Source organism: Plutella xylostella, chromosome 22, assembly GCF_932276165.1.
Source record: "Plutella xylostella chromosome 22, ilPluXylo3.1, whole genome shotgun sequence".
NCBI classification, from domain to species: Eukaryota; Metazoa; Arthropoda; class Insecta; order Lepidoptera; family Plutellidae; genus Plutella; species Plutella xylostella.
In genome coordinates this window covers 2,357,534-2,363,533 of record NC_064002.1, presented here as the reverse complement: position 1 = coordinate 2,363,533, position 6,000 = coordinate 2,357,534, and the positions used below count along the sequence as shown (strand labels likewise).

General features: G+C 40.3%; 1 protein-coding gene across 1 annotated transcript in view; it reads left to right on the top strand.

The window, feature by feature from the left end:
- Positions 1–5,779: 5,779 nt before the first annotated feature.
- LOC105389863 (blood vessel epicardial substance) overlaps positions 5,780–6,000 on the top strand; it is a 55,182-nt gene continuing 54,961 nt past the window's right edge. Inside the window, exon 1 of the mRNA XM_038105704.2 lies at positions 5,780–5,926. The gene's annotated coding sequence lies outside the window, so the exon portion shown is untranslated. The remainder of the gene's footprint in view (positions 5,927–6,000) is intronic.

Here is a 6,000-nt window from a genome sequence, read left to right as displayed (position 1 = left end):
TTACTCGGAAACTATAAGTACTACAGTGATGAAATTTGATGGGAATATGTGTTGTATGAACCGCTACAAAAATATGACACTAAATAGTAAAAAAAAGAATTGGGGGTGGGGCCCCCCATACATGTAACTGAGGGATGAAATTTTTTTTTTCGATGTACATACCCGTGTGGGGTATCAATGGAAAGGTCTTTTAAAATGATATAAAGTTTTCTAAAAAACATTTTTCTTAAAGTGAACGGTTTTTGAGATATCAGCTCTCAAAGTCGTAAAAAGTATGTCCCCCCCCCTCTATTTTTATAACTACGGGGTATAAAATTCTAAAAAAAATAGAGGTGATGCATGCTAATTAACTCTTTCAACGATTTTTGGTTTGATCAAAGTATCTCTTATAGTTTTTGAGATAGGTTGATTTAACTGTAATTTTGGTTAAGTTATTGTTGCTACGGAACCCTTTGTGCGCGAGCCCGACTCGCACTTGGCCGGTTTTTTTTATTTTACAAATACACTTAATTATAGAATTAGTCCACAGAAGGGATGTGGCCGATGTGGCCAAGGCTGCGGCGCAATCGGTCACGCCGCCCATCCGCCGCTCCGCGCATTACGTGCGATTTACTATTCCACCGGCTATCAGATCGTAGCGCGGCTGATAAACTAGCCTTAAATAACGTAGAGTGAATACTACGAATCCACGAATAAAATGTGCTTTTTTAGTATTGGTTATTCGTCAGAGAATTAGAGTAGCGGAAAAACTTAAAATCTGCAGGCTGAGGCAGTGGTCCAATAATTCTCGAGGAGACAAACAAAAGAAAATTGAAGCATGGTATACTTTCAAACCTTCGAGACCAACAATCTAAGACAGTAGGCCAGATCTGAAACATCTCAATATTATTTACCTACCTATGTTAATGAGGTAAATTAATTAGTCATTCCTATTCAAAATATATAAAGATTCAGAGTATTACCATGGAATAGCTACATGGAGCATACAATATGAGTCAATATTACAAAGTGAAGAATGAAACCGACGCGTAAGTTTCATATCCGTGAATTTGGAGTAGCCACCCCGGTCTACGCTAAAGCAATCGTATATTCCTTGGTCTATACTCAAGTGTAAAATGCAGCTTGTTCGCGTGATGTCTGATTGGCGATTACACTGCGATATTTAAACTACTCATGTTATGCAAATATTTTGCGAGAAATCGCCCTCGCAGCTTTAAAATATGTTAGTAGGTAGGTATGTGAATTCATAATCTATGTTGTCCCAAAATAATTTATTGCACATATCGTCGGTCGATTAACTATACCTGCATTGTACATGTGCAACTTCTTTTCTGTTTCACAGACATGAATTTAAAATATCAATTACATACCTACAATAGATCCCATACCCTACCCATTATAATGTTATCCATTATAATAATATATCTTTGTTTGTAGAAACCGACGTAATTACATTATGTTTATTCATCAGCATCAGTTTTCTTTGCGTTTGCTTTTCCTAAGAGCCAATTTTCAATTAACAAGCGAATGTTTGCTTGAGCTGTGGAGGTACGAATAGGCCCCGTCGCAGTAATATGGCGCCATTGTCGATATAAGTCTAAAGCATTGTGGTTTTAGGAAGATTTCTAACATGTACATAATATGTATGTATCTACGTATGTAGATATGTATATCAGCCGTCCGATACCCATATTACAAGTTCTGCCTAGCTAGGGTCGGATAGCCGTGTGTGAGATGTTCCTACATATTATGATATTATTATGTAGTTATTATAATTTACCTAAAAAACACAATTTGGCAGATTTCTAGTCATTTCCTTACCGTATATCTTCACACGTAGATCGTAAAACGTGCGACTTAAATATTGGATGTTGGAGAAGTGTTTCTAGGCCGCTCTGGGAGGCAAATTAAAAACTTTCGAGGACGCAGCGACGATTTTGTCTCATATAAAAGTTGGTGAGTACGCAGTGCATACTAATGTTACATAGTCGTTTAATATAACTAGTATTATATTGAAGAATACCTAGGAAATAGGTCATGATTAAATGTATCTATGTTTTTTCAATTAGTTTGTAGTTTGTATAGTTTCGACAGAGTGCTATGGCACGTCAGTGACGTCAGTGTAGACGAAATATAATGATAATGATTTGCATATCTACCCTTCTAACTTATGTCGTAAATTATATTCACATAGAAAAAATATAGGTACATCCACAAAGAAAATATAAGAACAACTTTTGAAACACACAGAAAACTTTTCTCAAGTATCTACTTACGTATCTAACCCAAATATCATTAAAACATACAATATGTTCAGTTTCAGCGCATCACGCGCCGTCACGCCGGGAAGGCTTCTTGGCCACAAGCCGAGGCCTCGCTTGGTGCTGAAACACGAACAAAGAACAACGCGACCACTGGTTTATAGTCAACAAAAAAGATACGTATCCACCTACTGCTAAACTTACATTAATATATATATTTTTTTAAACTACTAATATATTCTAAACAATATGTACTTGACTGAACTTGGGTGTAACTATGGTATATATCTACATCGATATATCTGTCTATGCCTCCATGAAAAATTTACAATAACTATGAAATCGACTATCAAAACATAACATTACCAACGATAAAAGTAAAATATACTTAATTAGTTATAGTGTGTATATTTGCTATACAATTTTATGGTGCGTAAACCTACCTTCATATTATTTTTAAACATGTTTATTCAACATGAATTCATTTCCCATACTGTCAGATGAAAATCGTTTATATTTATTCTCATTATTGCACGGTACTCGTACGGAAAGCTTTACTTCGACGGGGATTTAATTAAAATATGAACGGTATCGATCAAGCGCCGGCTTATGTTCGACGAGGCCCGCTTCTTTAATAAAACACTATGTTCCCGTTTTATATTGACTCTGGTTTCCGATATTGGAAGTGGAATTTAAAGTTAAATATACTGGGAGCGGAACATGAATAAATTTAATGAAAATTTAAGGTGCTAAATGGCAGCAGTAGACATCAGTTGCAACAAACGGCGTGTCGCAACGTAACTTCCATACGCTCATAGAAATACCTAATGCTAAGGATGCATAAAGACGGCGTTTAGTCCGCGTTGTTCTATGTTGAGTAGTGTCGCAAAAAGTCTTGTGTCCGTTGTTGCAGTGTATCCTTAGCATACCTTACATAGAAAAATAGTGTGTGATGTGTGTGTGAAACGTTGATGCAACCTTATGTCATGGGCGGCCAATTAAGATCTTTAAACTCGCTGATAAATTCAAATAAAACGTACCACGCTTAGAAATACAATTCCTCTATTATGTATTTTTTGGACTGAAGCCAACCACTAATCGGCACGCAGCAACAACATAGAGCGGGGGGGCTCCCGCCTAACTATTTACTTATCTACTCCTTATTCTATCTCATTTCATCTGAGTATTCTCAACCATATTATCTGAGAAGGAGGTTATTTGTTGTTATTGTTAGGATTGAATTTCCCTGTGCTAGGGTCGAATGTTGGCAATCTGCTATTTAACAGATTTTAGCTAATGAATACCCTACGAGTTGCACAAAGAAAACTTTATAATAAAGTCGACTTCAAATCTATGTCTGTCAAACCAATACACAATCTCAGTTTAAAGTCCAATCGTGCCTTTCAGCGTACCTACATCAACATAGTGAAATGCCTCAATAGACCGACCAATATTTAAATTAAGTATTCTAAAACGCGTAGTATTTCCACAGCACGCTTCATTAATTCCCAAGTGTCAGTTAATCGGTACAGCATTATCGTGAATGGCTGGGAGGGTCCCCGCTCTCGCACTAACTACGTCATTTCACCCATGGGTAGAGGCGCTGTCGACAGCAACCTGTCTACGCAGATATCTATGAATATACGCGTAATGAGATGTAGCATATAATTTCAATCATTTGTGACGACATGACTGATATCTTTGTTAATAAGGAGGTATATTCCATCGAAGTAGGTTTTAAAGACTTCAATGAACATTTGCATATTTTAATGCTAAAATAGCTCTATAAGTTTCCCTTGTTGTAGAAATATAGCGCGCAATGGGGACTACCGTTTTTTTGCTCACCAGTTGGCGCCACTGTCGACTGAGGTCAAGAGGTCTAGCTGTCAAACTTATCAAAGGCGACTTTATCTATTACTTATACTTTTTATATTATAAAATCTTGAATCTCATAAGCTTAGAAGCGTCCTCGAGCTGGCTTCAGTGATCGTAGCTGATCACTGAGGTTAGGCAACAACTGGTACGGTATGCCGTTGGATGGGTGACCGATTTCAAGTGGCTCTTTTCTTGACGCTTCCGTGCCTCGGGCGGCACGTTAAGCCGTGGATCACGATTGCTGCTTCGGCAGCAGTCGTTAAGCCTTGTCAGAGGCCTTCATCATCATCATCATCAGCCAATAATCATCCACTGCTGGACATAGGCCTCTCCCAATAAGGAGTGCCACAACACTCGGTCCTCGGCCTTCCTCATCCAACTACTACCGGCTACCCGCCTAAGGTCGTCAGTCCAGCGGGCAGGAGGGCGTCCCACGCTGCGTTTGCCTGTTCGTGGTCTCCACTAGAGAACCCGAGGAAATAACGCGTTGAATGCTTCAAATGATAATATCTTTGAATAGAATTTCTGCTGCATTTTGCCAGCTGTATAAAATAAAGTCAGTTACTAATAAAAATATTCGTAGATAAATCTAGTAAATATTATATGCATAAACATACAGCATACAGCATCACAAACTATCCTTGTTACTTTTGAGTCCAATCCAATCTAGGACAATCCCTACCTTACCTATCCTCTATTCCATAATCTTCGAAGTTCATCATCAGAGCCACATTTAGTCGCTTGTTGTCACTCGACTGGCGTATTTGTGGAACACAATACCTCCTCCACGGTGTTCCACTTGTAAGCCTTTTGACGCGCCGCCCCTCCCCCCCCGGCCCTCAGGGCCCCCTCGAGTCATCTCAAGCCGATATTACTGTTTCAGTATTGAGACTCAATAAGGTATTTCATCTCATTTCTCGTTTTTTATGGGAAGAAGTTCCTCGGAATTTTATTAGTCTTAAAAGTAATGAGCCGTAAAAAGGTGATTGATTACAAAACATACCAACCTTATATTTGTTGTATGTTATTGCTGCAGGTATTGAGTATTAAAAAATTGGTAGAGTAAACGAGAGATGTAATACTAGGGGGTCATGGAGTGTGGCAGGTAGTTGTCCTGATGCTGCGAGCGCGTGGTGCTCTCGCTAGCGGAATATTCCTGGAGCCGCCGTCAATACTGCAGGCGCCACTCGTAACTCATGCCTGCACTAATTAATACAAATTTCTGACCTGGATATGCCGAGATAGGATGAAATTTTGCTTTGACGCACATAGTCTACGCTACGATAACAAATTTCCATTGTGTAGAGTGTCAATTACACGGTGTATTGATGGGCTGATGGCTGATACCTAATTTGTAAAATAATTTGTCTTCATAACAAAAGAAAATTCAGGGTTGTTTTCTACGCTTCACAATACAGTGAAGATAACCTAATTTATCTCCATAAAAGGCTCAGAAAGCGAGTGATCTCTCGAGGCGGACGGGCAGATTGACAGGTAGCTGCTAGACTCGGCCGGTGAAAGAGTTTTGTTACGTTTGCTACAGTAATTTTATTGATAATATCTAAGTACGGAGTAGTGAGATGTCGGGGTGGTCGGGCGGGCGGGGCGCGTGCGCGGCGGCGCCGCCCGCCCTCAGTCGCTCGCGAGCCGCCGCCGCCGCCCCCGCCCAGCATGCGAGCCGCGTGGCGCGCTCACTCGTGTTGTGGTGCTTTATGATGGTACATGACAGTGCGCGACATGCGGACGGTCCGTCACCGCCTCGCCACAAGTGGGTGTCCGGCGCTGCTCAGGTGAGCGGACTAGTCCCCGTGAGGTCCACAGTGTCAGCCGCGGGGGACAGCGACCTGCTGCCCAGTGTACCCCG